This window comes from Lepidochelys kempii, chromosome 18, assembly GCF_965140285.1.
Source record: "Lepidochelys kempii isolate rLepKem1 chromosome 18, rLepKem1.hap1, whole genome shotgun sequence".
Taxonomy (NCBI): Eukaryota; Metazoa; Chordata; order Testudines; family Cheloniidae; genus Lepidochelys; species Lepidochelys kempii.
Genome location: NC_136397.1, coordinates 14,326,406 through 14,347,308, shown reverse-complemented (window position 1 = coordinate 14,347,308; position 20,903 = coordinate 14,326,406).

Below are 20,903 nucleotides of genomic sequence, written 5' to 3'. Positions count from 1 at the left end.
TCAGCCAAAGGGTGCCAGCGTAGGTTTGTCTACTGGAGCTAGGATTTACCCCTCCAGCTCAATGCATAGACATACCGTATGGCTCTGATGCTGGATGTAGCTGAGCACCCTCCGACTCCCATTGACTGAAAAAAGCTGTCCCTTTGGCTGACAGCAGCAGGGCTCAGAGAAAGGTAAATGGGGATGTTAGCTACAAAGGGAATGAGCTTGCTCTAGCAATGGTTCACCTCAGTAGGTGGTGGATGGGAAGTCATCTGTGAGCAGCTGCTGTAGGAAGAAAAGGGGAGAGATTGCATTGATTACTGAGCCTTGTAAAATAATAAGCCAAGGTAGCAGCAGGCAAAGGGGCAGAGAGGGGAATAAAGCCAGATACAGAGCCCATATCAAAGGCATGGGGAAGGATCCAAACTGAGACAGAAGAGGAGGGAAAATAATAGAGCAATTTTTTAAAATTAACTTACTCTAAAGCAGGAGGGAACTAAAAATGAACATTCTAATTTGTGTGGGTGCAGATCCCGGAAGTGGAGGTACCCTCTATACAGTTGTTAAACCCCTACAAATAAAATGCCACTTTCTTGGCCCTTTTCTGACCTCAGATGTCACAGGTGTGAAGATGGGAGAGAGCAGGGTATGCAAACACTTGCTAAGTATGTGAGGGGCTACGTGACTTTGTTCTACCTGAAGCAGTTCCAGGGTAACAAAGGGATTTGGTCAGAATATCGGTACCTCCTGGTTCCTGAATGCCAGCTTTCTGGTGGGTATTAACAATTTCCTTTTTCATAAGATTACAAAACAGTGGATAGTTCAATTCAAGGACACTGGCACAAGAATGACCTGGCTGCTGTATTATTTGTGGTCTCAGATATGATGGCAGAAGTAACTGTCTTCTGTGATACAGACATATAGCTAATAGGCTCAAGTAATGGGAGTCTATTGTGTCATAAATGTAAACGAGGTGTCCCTACTGCTTGTGGTGTGAGTGTCTGTGTGGTGCCCTTTTAGATTCTTTGTGTGACACCCTGGCACCCCAATATTCACCACTGTCATGTCATTAGGACATGTTTTGTGCAAAGTAGGCCTTGTGAGGTATCCTTTTAAAAGTCTTGATCTGCTAGACATTAATATCTCGTTGGATTGTGTGTGCTATCATCATATGTGAAGTTATGAAGTTTGGCTCTGTGTGTGTTACTGAAACCTGTTTGAGGTTGGAAACACCCACAAGCAGCCTTTTAGGTACAACAGTAAAAAGGCCAAACAATGTGAATGGCTCATTGAGAAAATGCACACAAGCACAAGGATTACCCCAGGAACTGTGTACAACAGAAACCTCTCAGAGATAGCACTGCACAGTGGGAACTGTTTAACCCAGGACACAGCTAAAGAGCTTTCCAGCAAGTGGGAAGAAGATCTAAAAGGGGGAAAATGGCATCATGGGGGGGACCTCATTCTCCCTACAACAACAACACTTGGAAACACCTGAGGAAAAAAGACTGAACAGGGAGAAGTGATGGTCCCAGGCTAAAAGAGATTTCTAGCCTGTGTATGAAAACCTGGGAAACCCAAGCTGCAAAACCAAGGCAGCTTGTGCCTTAAGAATCTGCCAACCTGTTTATTACTCAGGGTGAGAATTTCCTAATTCATATCCTACCTATCTAGTGTGTTAAACTCAGTTTGTGGTTTTGTTTATTTACTAGGTAATCTGCTTTGATCTGTTTGCTATCACTTATAATCACTTAAAATCTATCCTTTTGTCATTAATAAACTTATTTTATGTTTTAATCCAAACCAGTGAGCGTTTGACTAAGGTGTCTGGGGAAAATCTCAGCTTGGTTACCACACGTGTGCATGGTCCTCTTCACATTGAGGGAGAGGCAGACCGTGTATTAAACCCATATATTAGCCAGATTTGACTAGGGCAGGACGGCACTGCTCTGGGGTCCTAGGCTGGTGGTTAGGGAGCCTGCATGTGGCTGCAGCTTGGTGTGCCCCTTCCTGTGTGAATGCTGGTAGAAGTGCAAGCTTGGAGGGCTTTGCAACTTGTCACAGCAGCAGTGTGAGAGAGAGCCCAGGCTGATGGGTCAGAGGGCTCAGTGGTACCCCAGTTCCAGGTGGCACCCTGGGGGGAACGTGTCACACTTCGGTCTTCAAGATGTCCATCCATACTGTTTTATTCATCTGCTTGGCTCTTGGCTCTCTCTCTGGTTCCCAGCGGAGATCTCCCCCATCTAGACGGACCATTATTCTGAGCCAGTATGGCCATTTTTATGTTCTCCCATGTCTAGAGTTTAGCTACTGCTCTATCGTGATCTTAGCAGAGAGTCCCATGTGTCTGCTTTCTGTGCTGGCTAGGTGTACACAGGAGTCAAACCCCCTCTCTTTCCAATGTCCTTCTCTATAACCCTCATCAATTTTAAAGAGACATGTGATAAACCCAGAAGAGCAATGAAGCTATTACTATGCTTTATTCATTGGAGAAAACTGCTGCCAAATTGACAACCCTCAGCTTTCTGACGGGCAGCTCCTTGCTGGGAGTGAAGAACAACTGACCTATGGGCAGGGCCAAATTAACTCTCCTGTGGCTATTAGATTTTGTGGGGCACCTGTATACAAGTCTTTTTCCTAATTTAAAACAAAATGATCACAATTATGGCATCAAGGCTATTAACGCTATACTAAACTTGCCTTTTAATTAACATAAAGCTGTTCTGTGGTTACATTTCATTCTTAAAACATGTAGAATATAGTTCAGTTAATTCAAAATAGCCTACTTCTTACTTTAGAACAGCTGGTATATTAGTTTCTTTCTGGGAGGGAGTTTGAGTGCAGGAGGGGGATTCTGACCTGGGGCAGGGGGTTGGGGTGCAGGAGGGGGTGCAAGGTGCAGGCTCTGGCCCGGAGGCACTTACCACAGGTGGCTCCCGGCTGACGGCAGTGCAGCTGGGCTTAGGCATGCTGCATGCCATGGCCCCACGCCGCTCCTGGAAGCGGCCAGCTGTTGGCACGTCTCTGCGTACCCCCGGGGGAGAGAGACCGTGTGTCGCCGTGTGCTGACCATGTCTGCAAGCGCTGCCCTCGCAGCTCCCATTGGCTGGGAACTGGGCAATGGGAGCTGCGGGGGCGGTGCTGGGGGAAGGGGCAGCACATGGAGCCACCTCCCCCCACTCCGCCGCCCCCCTCCAGGGACCGCAGAGATGTGCCAGCAGCCGGTCACTTCCGGGAGTGGCGTGGGGCCATGTCATGCAGGCAGCCTGCCTGAGCCCTGCTGTGCCGCTGGACTTTTAGTGGCCTGAAGTTTGCGATCGACTGGGAGAGGCTCCAAGATCGATGGGTTGGTGACCACTGAATTGTATATAATTATGTTGTTGTTTTTTTTCTGGGCCCCCTTAGCCCGAGGCCCTGGGCTGCAGCCCCTAAAGCCCATGCGATAATCTGGCCCTGCGTATGGGACCCAGCATGGATGAAGGACCACTGAAGGGAGTATCCCAGCATGAGAGCAGGGAAGTAGCGTGAGTGGAAAATCAGGTGTGTAGCCGAAAGGTGAATTCTGAGCACTTGCAACTGAGAGAAGTGCTGCCGATCATTCTTCCATCCATGGAGAGTCAGCACCATGAAGGTGGTTGGGGATAATTCGGTTAGTATTGATAGGCTCTTGCAGGGAACATAGAAACAAGTTACAAAGTATCAGTGACCCTCCCTATGAGGGTTCTTATCTACAGGAAATGCCCCGTGTCTCTCGGTAACATGAAGTCTCTCGGAAACTTCTGGGGAATTTGTACATGGCAATCACAGCTGCTGACTCCTCATGCAAAACTTAAACCTGTGTTTTAAGAATCAGATTCTGCTGATATGTGTTTTCTGTTGGTCTCTTCCTCTATTTCTTGTTCTTTGTGGCACGAGAGAGAGCAGTGCAAGCTTCCCACACACTCCCCTCCTCACGTGCCCTAAAACTGACCACAAAGCAATGGGAAGGAGTCGCTGACCATTCAGTCCTAGGTTTTCTGCTGAAGCTGCCAACAGGGCGGCTCGGTTCTATCCAAATTCAGTGTGACGGGGGGCTTGTGGTGAAAGGAGGCTTGCCCACTAGCTACTGTGCTGCTGCGATTGCCAACTTGCCTCATGCAGGCAAGGCTGCTGGAACCAGAGGGAGCAGGTGGGGTGGGAGAACATGTGTTCTCCCCTTCCTCTGTTTAACCGACGGGGGCCCATGGCCACAGCAGCTGCCCCCCTAGAGGAGGATCAAGAGTGGAAGCTACTCACAATTGAGCCAGGGCCAAGAGAAGGCCATTTAAAGGTAAGCCAGGAAGCAATGGGCTTAATCTGTAGCATGGGAGATTTAGGTTAGATATTAGGAAAAACTTTCTAACTCAGGGCAGTTAGGCTCTGGAATAGGTCTCCAAGGGATGCTGTGGAATCCCCATCTTTGAAGGTCTTTAAGAACAGTTTGGAAAAACCCCTGTCAGGTTTCCTTGGTCCTATCTCAGCACAGGGGGATGGACTAGAAGACTTCAAAGTCCCTTCCAGCTGGACATTTCTATGATTCTACGATAAGTGTTCCATGAGCTTGTGGGTGCTTTGCTACCTGATTGGAAGGCTTCATTCCCCTGAACTCTGTGGATCATGTGGCCCTTGCTAATACACCTGACAAGCGCCTTGGTTTCCCCAGTATGGCACACGGGGGGGCGGGCAAGAGGGGCGGCTTCAGGTGCCATGCACAGTATGTTTGCAAATATACACGATTCTGGCCTCCTCCTCCCTCCAGTTAGCCAGAGACTCTAGAGGAGGGGCAGCAGAATGGGTGGGGAGAGTTGCTGTGATGCTCCCTTGCTGAACAATCCAAGTGGAACCAGGCACTGAGCCTTCTACAACAGCTACAACAGCTCATGTGGTGCTGCTTCCAGTCCATCCTGCGGAAATCCTTCCTCTGCTCCAGTGCACGGAGCCTGCTGGTAAATGGGGTGAGAGAGTCTGGACAATCAGAGGTGAGGGAAGGCAACAGTTCTGCAAAGGGGGAGCTGTGGGAGACGAGGGGTACTGCTGCTGTGCGAAGAGTGAGCGTAGGGCACGTACTTCTCCATCTCCTTTGTTACAGCGTTGGTGTCTGAAATTCCATCAGCTGTCAATACCCTTCAGTTACTCCAGACCTGGGCTGGATCTGATCCAGCAGCGGAAATGTTCCCACTATTGATTACCAATTTGCTGAGCCACCTGTCCTCCTTTCCCCAGTCTCCCCTGTTCAGACATTCTTTATTGCTGTGGATGTTTTACATGTAGTCTGGGGAAGGATTGTCTTGCATTAAGGCCAGGAGTCAGAGGTAGCCTTTGTTCCATGCTCTGCTAGATACTACTTGTGTGACCTTAGGCAAGGCTCTTAACTGCACAATCCAGAAATGTCACAAATAGAGTGTGGGGAATAATCAGCAGCAATAGATGACATTTCAAAGGAAGAGGCAACCCTATGAATAAATAATGTACATGGAGGAATGCAGAGAGCGTGGACCTTCAGCACAGAATTATCTCTACATAGATATTATACCTAGATTCTACAGTGACAGAGTGTTAAAGACCCATATATTGTACGCAGTGTTGTTGTAGCCATGTCGGTCCCAGGATATTAGAGAGACAACACAGATAAGGGAATGTCTTTTATTGGACCAACTTCTATTGGTGAGAGAGACCAGCTTTTGTGCAACACAGAGCTCTTCTTCAGGATCTGAAGGACCCACCTGTCTCTCTAAAGACCCCTGTGGCATCAGAAGAAGTTTTATGCCAGAGGCTCCATTTGGCCCCAGAGCAGATGCTTCTGAATTATCAAGAGAGACAAATTAGGCTGGGAAACAGCAAAGAGAGCAGTGTGCTTCTCTTAAAAAAGAGAAGTCTGAGAAGGAGGCAGGATATATTTTTAGTGTCAAAGGGTCTCTGAAGCTCTTTGCTTTTGCCACATAATAATCACAGGTGTAGCATCTGGCTATGTTATTTAATGCGCCTGTTTTTTGCAAACTCGTCTTTACACAGCTGGGTGAATATCTCAGTTCCTCAGAGCGTCCTGAAGTAACCCTGAGAGACTAGTAAGTGGGTGAATGTGTGGTCAGCGCAGTGGAGAGGAAACACTCTCATTGGGGACACCTTCAAGGTGGTGTGTCATATGTTTGCTGCCTGGAGAGACTCACAAGCCTCCCTGAGACCTTTAAGCTGCGCCTCATATAAAAGGCAGACATCTAAGGCGTCTCAGGCTGGTTTAACTTCTCACGCGTTGCTTTTTTCAACTGCTGTAACGTAACCTAGGACCTAGATGTTGCTCTTCTGCTTGCTATGGTCCTGCACCACTTAATGGTGACAACTGGTGTTCTGCTCCAGAAGTAGAGGCCTTTACCCCTTGGGCTCAGGGAGAATTTCCATTACCTGGAGCAGTATTAGGGCTTATGACCTAGAAGTGAGCTCGCCTGATATTTCATCGAGCAGAGGGCAGTGGTGAGCCATAGGCACTAGCCAGCATGGTACTTTGTCTAAGCCACATCAAAGAGCTCTTCTCTGGAGTTAAATCTGCTGCAGCAGGGGTGCTTAAGCTCCAGATCTCTGAGCACAGAGGAGACATTTGAGCTGAGGTGGGATGTTGGGGAGTGGGTATCAATCTCCCATCAGCATGGGTATTAGTACAGGGAAGAGGAAGCTGGTTCCTTTTTCTGGTTCCTTTTTCTGGTTCCTTTTTCCTTATTATTAAGTCTTTATATATTCATCTTTTCTAAGACATGGAGCCTGAGACCTGATTGCTAACAATCAACTCCATCTCTTATTGACTCTCTCAGCGCCCAACTTGCCTGTCAATTAGTTTATTCTCTCTCGGTTCTTATGTGATCTTCTCTCCTTGTTAGTATCTTGGAGTGGAGCCCAAATCAAAACCCTAGACCAGAAAATGCCAAGCCCAGTAGTGGTTCAAAATCTGCAAGTGAATTTTGCGGTGTGTCTCCATCTCTACTTACTCTGATGTGTGGGTGGTGGCAAATTTCTGTCAATTTTTTCCCCCCATTGGAAATTTTTTTATTTTTTATTAAATGTTTTCTCAGCGAGGATCTGCTTTCCCTGAACAGTTATTTTTTAAACATCAGAATGCTCCAAAACTTGAGAACCAACTGTTTCAATCTGGAAAAACAATTTTATTCCAGACAAGCTTTTTGGTTTTCAGCCAAAAACTTTTGGAACTCCCCTCCCTGCCCCCCCGGCCCCCCAAGATCCGCTAAAACTGATAAAAATGTTGGCGGAAGTTTTTCAGGTTTTGGTTTTGTGATGAAAAGTCAGCATTTTCTCTGTGTGTGTGTGTGGAGGGGAGCGGGGCAGGGTGATGAAAGCCTTTTCTGACCAACTCTAGTATTTAGTGCCAGTTGTATGCTCAGGCAGGAGGGTTGCAGTGATATGACTAAATCACTTTCTAAAATAATTGATTAAACTAGTCTGATTTTCTTGTGTAGACAAGACTGTTTTTGTACTGGGTTCTCTCCTCTCTGTTTTCTTTTCCTGCCTCTGCCCCCGTATTTCACCTGGGGAATGCGGGAGTGCAAAACAGCTCATCTTGGACCACGTGCTCTGGAAAGGTGAGCCTAAGCATTGAACTTTTTGTGTGGCTGCTCTGCAACATAACGGAACCTCAAAAAAGGTATGGCTGCTCATTTAAGCAAAGGAGAGTGCTGGTTACAGGGCTGTCTGCAACTGTGTCCCCTTTCATGCACCTTACCAGGTGCCAGGCCCCATGCCTTTACCTATTCTGGGGCAGAATTCCACAATTCTCCTACAGTACTTTATGTATCCACTGTACTTACCCAGTAGGACCAACTGGGTTCAGACACCTGCAGTTCTTTCCTGTGGGAATCTGTGACCAGTGATCAGACAGCCTTCTTAAAACTGAAATAGTGTCTATTTTAACAGTAGGAACAAAGTATTAGAGAGAGAAAGATTGGAAAACAACCACCAGTCTGCACACATCTCCCTTACCTAAAGTCTTACAATTCCTGGGTAGCAACTGGGGCTGGCCTCGCTTCTTCAGACATCCCAGCAGATGCCTGTGTGTCAGTCAGATTCCCCCATACAAGTCCCCACTGAGTGTTCCTTTTTACACTGCTGTACTCCTTTGGACATTCTGTCTCCCAGGCCTTTTCCTGGCTTTGTGTCTTAACAACCGTCACGTGTTTGCAGAGAAGATCCTTGTCTGGAGCCATTCTTTTTCCTTCCTCTATGTTTTTCCTTATAGCCCCCTATTAAACTACACCAATATATGTGTCCAGAAAACCTCTCCATCACCTGGTCAATATACAGCATTTGTAAATTATTACAGAGACGCTCCAACTGCATTACAGTATACAGACCTCTTAACAACTGTCAGGGTGCATTTAATGCAAGAGGTAATTGACTCTTTCTGTGGAGTTTCATCCTGAGTCTTTATGCAGCCATGACTCATAACAGCACAGTTTGCTATAACAATGATAAAAATCAGTCATCCTCCCTACACAATTCCCACACTATTGCTACCCAGCTTCTCAGGGGCAAGGCTGGCGGAAAAAGTAGTCCTTGCAGCATGCGCTGAAGGCTGTCAGAGATACAGAATCATAGAAGCATAGGGCTGGAAGGGCTCTCAAGAGGTTATCCAGTGCAACCCCCGAGTGCTGAGGCAGGACAAAGTGTACCTCAGGAAAAAATACAGCACCTGAGATCCTCAGGTGGTCTCCCATCCAAGTACTAGCCAGGCCCAGGACAGGTAAGCTTCTGAGATCAGCCAAGACTGGGTGCATTCTGTCCAGTATGGCCATATAGGCATAAACTTAACTTATGCACAGAAAAGCAGGCGACTTGTCCAGAGTCATACAGCAGGTCAGTGGTAGAGGCAGGAATTGAACTCAAGGTCTTGTGATTCTGTGTCTAGGGCCTGATCTCCTAGGCCATGCCTGTCTACATTTTTACTTTTCAATCACCCAAATACAGCACTACAGCTATTTGAACTCAGTATCTCTGGCCTGGTAGACGAAAGCCTTACCACTAGGCCATCCAGCTGCTTAGATGCAATCAGGAGGTGAGTTCCAAAGAGCAGAGCACTAACACAGACCTACCTGCCAGCTTCCCTGTCTCTCCTATGCCGATAGGGCTTCAGCTTCATTTGCTAGGCATCCTTGTATTAATTACATTCCCCTTTAACAGACAAGGAAACTGAGGCACAGAAAGGTTGAGGTTGGGATTTTCAAAGGAGCTTGAGGAAGTTAGGTGCCCCTCTCCACAGTTTCCATTTCCACCTTTGGAACAGCTCATTTAGGGGAGATTTTCAGTGACAAGAACTCTGTGGCCTAACGGAGACTAGAATTCAGGTCTCCCCTCTCCTAATCCTGTGCTTTGAGTGTCTACAGCACTGTTAGCCTCATTCCCCAGGCACTCAGGCTGTTCTGGTAATTCATGTATAGCTGGAACTGCCTTCTTCCCCATTACACAGCACCACGCAAGGAAAGGATTTTGTCCTTCATTGTTTTACCCAATATTGCGCTGGAAAAAAGTAATTCCCCCCTCCCCACCCGTCCCCCAAAAAATTCTGCAGCTCATTGAGCTGATTTCACCATCTGTTCTAAACACAGAGCTGGAGGTGGGTTGTGGGAGAGGAACAAGAGTTGTTTTTTCCTGTTGCCAGGTACCAAGGAAACACAATAGGAAATGCAAGCTCAGGTTGTCTACAGCTATGAACTTGCTGTGCATTTAGTGCATGACCTGCCTGCACTTTCCTGCAGCACCTGTAAGATGTTGCTTCTTTTTCAGTAGTTGGGCAGAGCCAAACTTTAGACCTCTTTACTGAAGTTACCTCCAGTAGGAATGGACTGGAGAGGCAGCTTCCAGGTGTCACAGGTAAAAGAGAACATCTAACCACTTAGTCTTAGAATGTCATTTTTGTTTAAAGAATATGTATAGAAGAAACAGGAGTTGCCATGCACTATACTTGTCCAGGAATCAACTAATGAGGACCCAGTGGAAATAAAGTTGAATGAAATTAACTCTTAAAACACTACAACTTTCCAGACAAGTGACGGCTTAGCAGGATATGTGAAGGTGTACAAGTTGGGGGTAGTTATACTGTGTCGTTGATTTTATTTAAAGTGGAAAAAAGTTTAGATGAAGGCATTTTCCTCAAACTTCAGTCACTTGCTCTGGTACCAGGCATGGACATTTTCAGATGACTAGGCAAATTAGAGAATGATCAGGGCCAGTCTACTCTCAAAGTTGAACCAAAATGATAAAATTGGTTTTAATTCACAGCTTTTGTTATGTCACTGCAAATTTATGTGTAGACACTTTTTTTTTCAGAATAAAAGTGTCCTGTTTTGATTTTACGTAAGGCAGTATTCTGAAATGAGCACCCACAGACAGATGGGCACCAAAATAATGAAAGGAGTAAATTAAAACCCTTTTAGTTATGTTGGTGCAACTTTTGTGCGTAGATCCAGTCCTTATATGTGGTGAAAATGGGGATTATGCAACAGAAGTTGGTATGTAAACATGCTAGATAAGATTGCTCTCTGTGAGTGCTATAATACAAAAATATTTATTTATTATTTACTATTTAAGTTCCAGCAGTGCGCTCAATGCTGTAAAAGAGACAGACATGAACATCGTTCCTGCCTCAAGCAGTTTACATTCTAAGGGCCTGCTCTACACACACATTGCACCAGTTCACTAAAATTGATTTAGCTATGGGTGCAACCATCCCATGTGGAAACACTTACATCAGTGTGAGTCGATAACTTTGATCTAGCTTAAACATATGCTTTAAGTGAAGTTCCAATGATTTTAATGGGGCTCCTACTTTACTTAAAGTTAAACATATGCATAAATGCTTTTCTAAATCGGGACCTAAAAGACAGACAGACAACATGACTCACTGGAAAGCTCAGAGGAGAAAGATGGCTAGAATTTTTTAAAATTGTTAAATCACTTTTTGTGGGCATCATGGAAGAGGCAAATAATAATGAGTGATTTGAATGGCGAGAGGATGGTGGCTTGACAAACTGGGCTTGGAAGGGAAATCTCTGGATAAGGGGCATATATGTTATATTATCTACACAGAAAGAAGTGAAGTTTGTGTACATATTGCAGTCTGCAAGGGGTGATGTGATACAGTATTTTCAGAAGAGAAATTTGCCTTATTTATAGCACCTAGTGCCAACATTGCAAAGAGAGAGAAACTTATTTGCAGACTATTGGTATGAAAAATTTCACTTGGTCCAAAAGGGTATAGTAAAGGTACATATGTGGGAATGGCTTTTGATATATTTTAGATACAATACTTATATCTAGCAGGCATCTCCTGTATAGCTTAGTTTGTATGGTTTCCATATCAGGCTGGGGGGTAGGGATGTGTGTGTGTGAGAGAGAGAAAGACCTGTAGGCACATATTTTCTATATATCGTCATTACATAATCTGCTCCTAATATAGGGAAGAGCTCTGTATTCTTGTGGGGGATGCACTAGGTGTCCTGTGTATTGGGGTGTGTGGCCATTTGCAGTCAAAGGGAAGAAGCCAGTTAAAAGTTCCATGTCCCAAGCTTGCCACCCCATTGCCACAGTAAATTACTGCAGGAATATATTCAGGCCATGTACATTTTAAGAAGCGGTTGGTTTTGTTGACAGGTCTCCCTTGTTGCCTTGTTTAATAGCCCAGCAGGCTGTCAGCTGCCAATCTGGAATCTGGTGGTGAGCAAGGGGTCACGGGCCCAAACCAGAAAGCCTTCAAGTAACTTCCCCAAGCTCTTGGAAAGTGCCAATTGAGTTTGTTGATTACTATAGTCGTATGGAGACAGTTACACAAACAGGTCTGTGGTTTTATTCTTGGTTTGTTCTAGTCAACAAACAGTTTAGAATCTCCGATCAGAGTGGGGAATATTTATTTCAGATGTAACACAGTAATTAGTCCCTATTATTACAACCAGGATGTCAGAAAAGCTGTCCCTAAAGACCGCAACTATTTTGTTTTAGGCTAAAAAAAATAAATAAAAGGGTGAGTGAGGGCGGTGGAGGTACCATAGGTGGAAAGACAAGAAAAAAGAAAACCTATTAGGTCTTATTTCTATCCGTGCAAACTAATCATCTCACCACTGGGGCAAAGCACTTTACAAACATTAACAACATTCCTCTCAACACTGCTCAGAGGTGGTTAAATACTGTTGTTCCTACTTCACAAAAGGAGAAACTGAGGTAACAAGTTTGTGAGTTGTCCACAATCACAGAAGTGGTCAGAAGAGAGCTGGTAAAAGGTCTTTGAGATGGGGAATGTATTTCACTATATGTTTGTGCTTAGCACAATGGGGCTCTGACCTGGTTAAAGCCACTGGGCACTACTGCATTATAAACAACATGTCATAATAAATATAAGTAGTGATAATATTTGTGAGTCCTTGCTCCTGCTCCTGCTTAAACTATGCCTCTGTGAAACATACCTGTCATTTTTAACAATATGTTTAATAAACTACAAACTTTAAAAAAAAATTTTTTTTTTTTTTTTGGACCAAAGTTTGAGTACAAAATCTTTCTGTTACCAAAGATGGTTCCTTTTCTTCCCAGCACTGCCCCCCGGGACAACAGTTGCAGTTTTCCCAGCTGCTGTGTGAACATGTGCTGCTTCTTCATGAATTTCTTGGGTGGAAATTCCCCCTGGTTCACCAATGGAAATTTCATCCTTTTAATAGCTAAACTAACAATTTTTGTCTTGCCAAAACACTTTTTTTTTTTTAAATTAAAGTCTTTTCACATAACTACCTCTTTCCCCTCAGCCCTTTGGCATCAATGACTCATGCAATGGCCTTTGCTGCTTATAAGTGGTTTTTCAGGTGGTGGGAAAACTTCTTGTAACCTCTGTCACGAGCAACTGTCCATTCATGCATAACTCTGTATAGTTTCTGGTTTGGTTTGTTACATACTGGGTGTGGTTCTTTGCTTAAAAAATTCAGCATAAAACACCTTGAACTTTAATTGGGTTTTTTTAATTAACAGTCCAAAGCAAGCAACCTTTCCAGGCCCCATAAGTCCCAATCCTAAAGCTGTCCTGTGCAGGCAGACAGCTGCACTTGCATGGGTTTAACAGGGCGCTGTGCATATCGGCGTCCACCCCAGAAGGCGCTTCCAAGATCTGGGCCTTAATGGAAACGGCTAATAAGGACCCCCAAAATTCCAGAGCTAGGAGATTCAAGGGCAATTTAAATATTGAAACACAAGCCAAGCTTTCTCTGAAGCCCCAGCTTTACATTGGGTAACCACTCTTACATTCCTTGTGCACCCTGTTGACTTCAACTGGAGTTTTGGGTACGTGATGATTGAATGCCTCATCACTGCTGATATCAGACAAGGGCTATATAATCCTCCAACAGTAATTTTAAGAATAAATACCTTGGTTTATTTGAACAGGCCGTTGCAGCTCATGGTGGAAATTTGTGGTTTTATGGGTCACTTACTTTCTGCAAAAATACTCCCAAGAAATTTGGGTTGCAAACCACTGAAAAGAAAGTTGTGGCATCTGTTAATGCTCGTTGTATTTAGTACCTGTGTCTTTGAAGATCCTCAGCAAAAAAAAAAAAAAAGGAGTGTGTGTGAGAAGCATTACTGACTTTCTTATCCTGGGGGGGAGGGCTAGGGAAATTGGTACAATTTCTAAAGGGATAAAGAAATTAACAATGTTATTTTCTGTGTTCACATACTGATGCTTTCATTTCAACAGCGCTGCCCTTTGATGATCTCAGAATACTGTATAGACATTAAGACTTACAAAAAGTCCTGTGAGATTTGGAAATAGTTTCATCCCTATTTTGCATATGGGGAAACTGAGACACAAGCAGGCAAAGTGACTTGCCCAAGGTCACAGAGTGTCAGTCCTGGGATTAGAATTCATGAGCTCCTGACTCCGAGTTCCCTCTGTGAAAAGGTTAAACTAACTTTTTTTTTTTAATTATTTTTTTGTAAACTTGTTTTGCCTCTTGTTTTATAAGTGAATAACTGACACTATGCCTTATGCTGTTAGTCCCTCATGTATCAATAGAAGTGGGTCAGTGGCTTTTCCACCCCTTTTTTTAACATGTGGCTAATAAATTCCACTCTGCGCTATGAAGTGCTGCTCCACTGTCTGTAAAATCAATGCAGAAGTCAGTTTATTTTTTTCCTTTAATGTTCTATTTTGGCACACAGAGCTGGTTTCTCCAACAGGGTTTCAGAAGTTAGATTCGAAGAGGTATCAAGCAAGGCCTGATGGTTCCTTTCTCATTTTACTAATCCAAACAAGTTTGAGGGACTTTTTTTTCTTTAGAAGCCTTGTGCTATCATCAGTGATCAATAAGATAGGAATCTCAACTGTCTTGTTCCAGCTAGTTCAGGTCAGTTCTTGCTGCTTATTTTTCTTCTGCTAATATTGCTGGGGTAAATTGTGTAGTCTTTTTAAATCCACAGTGTCCACTATCCAGCCACACAACTTGAACAGTGTTTTCCCCCTAGGAATAAACACTAAAATGTGCCATTCTGTCCTTGAGACAGAGAAGGTAATTTTTCTTGTCTTCACCTTCCTTCTTCCTGCCATTTCTACATCCTGTTTTGTTTCAGCATATGTTTTGATTCAAGGATGCCTTTTAGATGAGACTCCATCTAGGCAAGGTCATTGGAAGCTCATGCTGTGTCCTTCCCAGTACGTGTGTGGTGGCATGGTGCTGTATAACCTCCAATGGATATAGGCTTGGTTCTGTTACAACCAGCACCTGGTGCTGGCCTGCTGTTGAGTTTTTTCCCCTACTCCATCAGTCACTTTCCGCAGAGTTCACGGAAAGATTCCTTTCTTTTGTTTCCATTTTGATGTTTGTCCAGTGAATGAACAAAAAACCCACCAAGTCCCTATCGTCCATATATATGCTTCTCTAGAGCTCCTGGCATCCTCCCCAGGGGGAAAATTATAAACTAGCACAGAAGCTAGTGAGACTGCCCAGCTGACCCCAAGTCTGGTCTTGTGCAATAACCATTGCTTTTTTTCATTTTCATCGTGACCTACATTCAACACATCTCCTTCTTGGGAAGGTTACCCAAGAGTAAACACAGAGGAACGGAAGGAACTAAATACCAGCTTCTGTGTACGTGCTTCCTATGAGCAAACAGTAGCAATGGAGCTCCGCTGGCACCCCGGAGAAGACCCACACAATGTAGCTGAGAATGGAATCCAGAATAAAATACTAAATGCCAGTTCTTACGGCCCTCTTAGCTGCAGAATAGCCATTGAGTATGCTTGTAACCTTTATGTCCCTATTCGTGGTGTTCATCATGGTCACCTGACCTTTCCCTGACTGTAGTCAGTGTGAGAGATACCTTTTTGGTGGTGCTTGGATTGACTGCCTCAACTCACCTTTTGTTCCTTGGTGCATCTGCAGAGGTCAGAAGGTCATTTACCTTTGATAACGTACCACAGTGAATTCTCTCCCTTGCCCCCTCGCAGCCCCCCAATTGCTTTAACTAGAACAAAGATTTTTCAGCAAAAAGAGAGAATCCTTTATAATACCAATTAATTGGAAGCTTTGTGTACTGCAGATTAGCACCCAGCTTTCATGCTTCCCAGAGCAGCTCTCTTCTTTCCGTCTGTTCACATCACCTAACCCTGGTATCCTTTACAATGAGCTTTGAAATATCTCCCTGTATCCACACGCTCTCAGGTGGCAACTGGCATTACCCTCAGGACTACTGATCTTCCTTCTCATTGCTCTCAAATTCATGTCTTAAGGGATCATTAGCCAACAACTTTTAAATACTTCCAGTTATGTGTTTCATTCCGTTGCTGCCTCAAAACCCTAATTACTCATCTGCGCTCACTACTCACCTCCCTGATCCTATGAGTTGTTAGGTTTTGTTTAATTTTCCCGCTACTCCGCAGTACAAGGGATTCATACCGCTGTAAAACAAAACAAGCGCTATAGCTCTGTGGCTGGGGCACTGGATGGGGACTCAAGACCTTGGTTCTATTTTTCACTCTTTTGCTGTCTGCCTCTATGATTTTAGGGGCAAGTCACTTCTTTGTGGCTTCATTTCCCCCTCTGTTTAGAAAAAGGGTGTGTGTGTGTGGGGGGAAGGTTACAATGATTACTCACTTTTTAGAATACTTTGAGAGCGGTAAAGGAAAAGTGTTGGTTTTTTTGCACATTGGTGTAGTGCAGATTATGGGCACCCTCACCTATGAAAAAATTAGCTTGTAAAGCCAGCAGCTTTTGTTAGTTGGTTGCTAAGTGTCTTGCTTTTGGGGGTATAACCAGCCAATGAGCATTTGTTCTGATGATGCCTCTGATTTGTTGTGTGCTATCACTAATGTGGTACCGCTGTTGATGCTATATCCATAATAATAATAATGGGCTTGAAATTCAAATTTTGGAGCCAGATCTGAACTTCCCTAAAGGCGAAGGGATAGTTCAGTGGTTTGAGCCTTGGCCTGCTAAACCCAGCGTTGTGAGTTCAATCCTTGAGGGGGCCATTTAGCGTTCTGGGGCAAAAGTTGGGGATTGGTCCTGCTTTGAGCAGGCAGTTGGACTAGATGACCTTCTGAGGTCCCTTCCAACCCTGGGATTCTATGATTCTATGGATCTGGGTTCTAGTTCAGTCCCATTAATAATTATTTTTTCTTGTATCATTAAATAGTCTGGTCTGGGAGGTGGAAGTGGGATTAAATTAGCTCCACCTTCTTACTGCTTTCTGTAGGGACTGTCTAAAAAAGTTCATGTATGAAGCTTCCTGTAAAGTCCTCATTGGACTGCTCTGCTGTGGCATTTTAGGTGCTTAAAGGTGGAGAATAGGGAAGCTGTAAATGTGAGAATGAATGTTCATAGCAGTCTGAGGAAGAAAAAAGAAAAGGAGGACTTGTGGCACCTTAGAGACTAACCAATTTATTAGAGCATAAGCTTTCGTGAGCTACTGCTCACTTAAAGTGCTACAGTATATACATGACAGATTTCAGAGTAGCAGCCGTGTTAATCTGTATTTGCAAAAAGAAAAGGAGGACTTGTGGCACCTTAGAGACTAACCAATTTATTTGAGCATAAGCTTTCGTGAGCTACAGCTCACTTCATCGGATGCATGTAGCTCATGAAAGCTTATGCTCAAATAAATTGGTTAGTCGCTAAGGTGCCACAAGTACTCCTTTTCTATTTCCTTAAGTATCCTCACACCTTCTTGTCAACTGTCTAAATGGGCCATCTTGATTATCACTACAAAAGTTTTTTCTCCTGCTGATAATAGCTCATCTTAACTAATTAGCCTCTCACACTTTGTATGGTAACTTCCAACTTATCTGTATATCTATATCACTATAAAAAGAACAGGAGTACTTGTGGCACCTTAGAGACTAACAAATTTATTTGAGCATAAGCTTTCGTGAGCTACAGCTTACTTCATTGGATGCTCAAATAAATTTGTTAGTGTCTAAGGTGCCACAAGTACTGCTTTTCTTTTTCGTATATACATGCTAACTATTCCTTCCCCCTAATATCTGGTATAGAAGAACACTGTAAAGTCCTAAGATTTGCAGGCTACTCTCTTAGGCTCTGCTCTGTATTTATGTTCCTGACCCAGGAGAGACCGTGTGCTGCTCCAAATTAAGAATGGATGTAAAAGGCAGCAGTGTGACACTAGAACCCACTGCAGAGACTCAACTTGAGGATGGGAAAAGAGAATCTAGAATAATGGTCATCATATCTTAAAATACCAGTACTGGTATACTGTCCATTGGCCGGCTGTAAGCTCCTCTAAAAAAGGACCTTATCTTCTGTGTGTTTGTACTCTGAGAGGTGAGTTGACGAGGTCGTGGACGTCTTCCCTCTGTGACTTCCAGATTGCATTATTGTAATGCACTCATAGACTTTAAGGTCAGACGGAACCATCATGATCATCTAGCCTGACCTCCTGCTCACCCTACGCAAGCCTGACCCTGCTACGCGTCCAGTGGCAAAACCACTCTTTTGACTTCAATAATAATAATGATTTATTTATTTATTACCTAGATTTTATATCGTGCTTAAATTAGAGTGGGAACCAGCTACCCTTGCAGATCCACTGGAAATTACAGCTGATGAAGAATGTGGTTGCCTGCCTGTTTAATGGTGTTAACCCCATGGAGAAAATAGTAGTAATTCTCCAAAGAGTGTGATGGCTTCCTGTTTGCTTTGTGGTGCAATTAAATGTGGTTGTGGTTTTTTTTGTGTTTTTTTGGGGTTTGTTTTTTTTAAACTCCTGGCTATTGGAGCTTTGACACTGGCAGTTCTGTGTACAGGTTATAAATAAAATTATATGTGATACTATTATAAAGCCCTATAGGGCTTGGGTCCTGGGAGCCCATATGTCATTTCTCTCCCCATGTTCCGCCATGGTAGCTGAGAGCACTCTTGCTAGCAGTACCTGGAGCTGAGCTGTAATAATGTTCTTCAGCTGCCCCTGCCTGCCTGTTCTGTCTAACCTTTAAACATTGGATGAATTTATTGTAAGCTTCACAGCAGAAATTGGTCTTGAGAAGGGATTTGAAGGAAGGCAGGTTAGCAGCTATATGGATCCGTTCACAGAACATGTTCTGTGCATACGGGGTGTTGTGGGAAAAGCAAATGAGCAGGTGGTTATGGCTGACATCATTGTTTGGAACAGAAAGGGTAGAGAGCAATGTGAAAAGAGGCTAGTGGATAAATATGGAGGGAAAGAGCTGTGAAAGGCCTTGATGATGAAGACAAAAGGCTTGGACTAGATTTGGTGTAAGAGGAGAACAAATTCAAAGAGGAGGGTGTAATACATATATAGTCATACCCACATGTGGTCACAAGATAGGTGTCTCCTGCCTTGAAAATATACTCTCGATTTGACTTTGGTGATCATGCAGCAGCAGCCCATGATCCAACACACGTACTTACTGTGTTTTATTTTCTGTAGGTGGGGGAGCTGAACTCAGGGCCTTGTTTATACCGGAAGGACTCGGGTCAAGGTATCTTGCAATATGGGCCAACAACAGCATGAGTTGGAGGGTTTTCATTAATCCTTTCTTCCTGGCCCACACCAGTAGCTTCTTCTATCATAAAACCCAGTCAGGCAAACAAATGGTGTCTTTAATGTTGCTCACAAAAAGGTGGGTCTTTTTGTTTTGCTTTTAATGTTCTCGCTTGTGGCTATGTGCATATAAAATAAATTTTGTCCCCAGTTTAGAAACTACCACACTTCCTTCACACTTGCTCAGTCTCCAGAATAATCAGTTAAACACGGGTGTAGGCTTGAACAGTAGTTGTAACAATGTATGATTCTGTTTTCAGGAATGTCTAATAAACAGGAACACAGAAACTAAATGGACTTGGCTCAGACCATGTGTATACACCAAGTAACAACATGATCCTTTCACATCACACCCGCTTCCTACTGATTTGTTATCCTAACTTACTATGTCATCTTTGTAAAATTTAGCTTGTACATTCTCTGGGGCAACGGACCATGTCTTCTATGTTTTTTCTGAAGCCCTAAGTATTCTTTTGGTCTCTATAAAAGAATTAACTCTTGAGTTACTGGAGTAATATGGGATAGAGAGCAAACCAAAACTTACCACTCCTTTCTCTTGCTGTCCTGGAGTTCTTAGGGTCTTACCGGTGTGGGACTGTAACTATTTTTTTTTTCTCCTTTCAACTCCCCTGTCTCCCACAGCCCACTTTTCTTTGTCCAGTGTCATGTGGGCCCCTCTGGCAAATGTTTTGTTATTACCATATACTGCCACAAGCCCATGTTGTTGCCATGTACTGCTGCACATGTGATAGGCAAAAATAATGAATAGAAAGGCTGTTACAAAAAAGCAGAACAGAAACCAGAATTCCTGTAAACTGTCTGTCAAAAATATCTCAACACATGCCAGGGCCTATGGTTTAAAACTGAGAGGCTCAGAATTTAAAAAGGTCAGAATAAAATGTGATTTATAAAATATCTGGATTTAAACAATATTAAAGACAAGGTGTTCTGTCTAACTCTATGATTGATAGTGACATTTTGTACTTATGCTAAGGTTTTGGTATTACCAACCCCAAATGTAAAAAATGATGAGATATTTTCAAAAAATATCTTGTGTGTGACTGAGCAAGAATCCCCTTCCAGGAGTCTGGGACTTCAAGAAAAACATCAAGTGTTGTGAGAAAAACATCATGGTAAAATCACAAGAGCTGATACCAGTGAGAGTGGGATAATGCTCTAACATTTATAACATAGAATTATTCTCTTTCTACTCTGATCGACTATTGTAACATAAATAGAAACAAATCATAAAGAGGTAGGTCATTAGGGAACTAAGCAAGGAAACAGGAATCAGGAAATCTGGGTTCTATTGTTGGCTATTTATTATTTAACACCCCATGCGTCAAAAATACGTTTTGAACTTGTAAGAGCGGGAGATTTTCAAATGCACATATGGCAGTGAGCCATCTAACTCCCATTAATTTTCCATCAGAGTTAGTAGCCTAAATGCCATGTGTGCATTTGAAAATCTCTCCTAAGAGCCATTAACTCTCTCTGACAACTCAGGCAAGTCACAGACTCTTTGTGCCTCGGTTTCCCTATCTGTAAAATGGGGATAATGGCAACCTCCCGGGGTGTTCTGGGGCTTGATTCATTCAATTTATACTGAGAGATCCTTGAACAGAAGGCACTGACTAAATGCAACGAGCTGTTATGAAAGAGTAGCTACAGTATGTGTCTATCACAAAGCTCTCAAATGTATCTCGTTTTGATGGATGGCGCTCATTTTAGTTACCTACTTTCCACACAGAGTTAGTGTCCCCTCACTTTTAATTTTGAAAATTAATTGTAATTAGGAAAAATCATGTAACTGAGATTATAGAAAGCTATTTTCAGAAGAGGAATGAATCCCA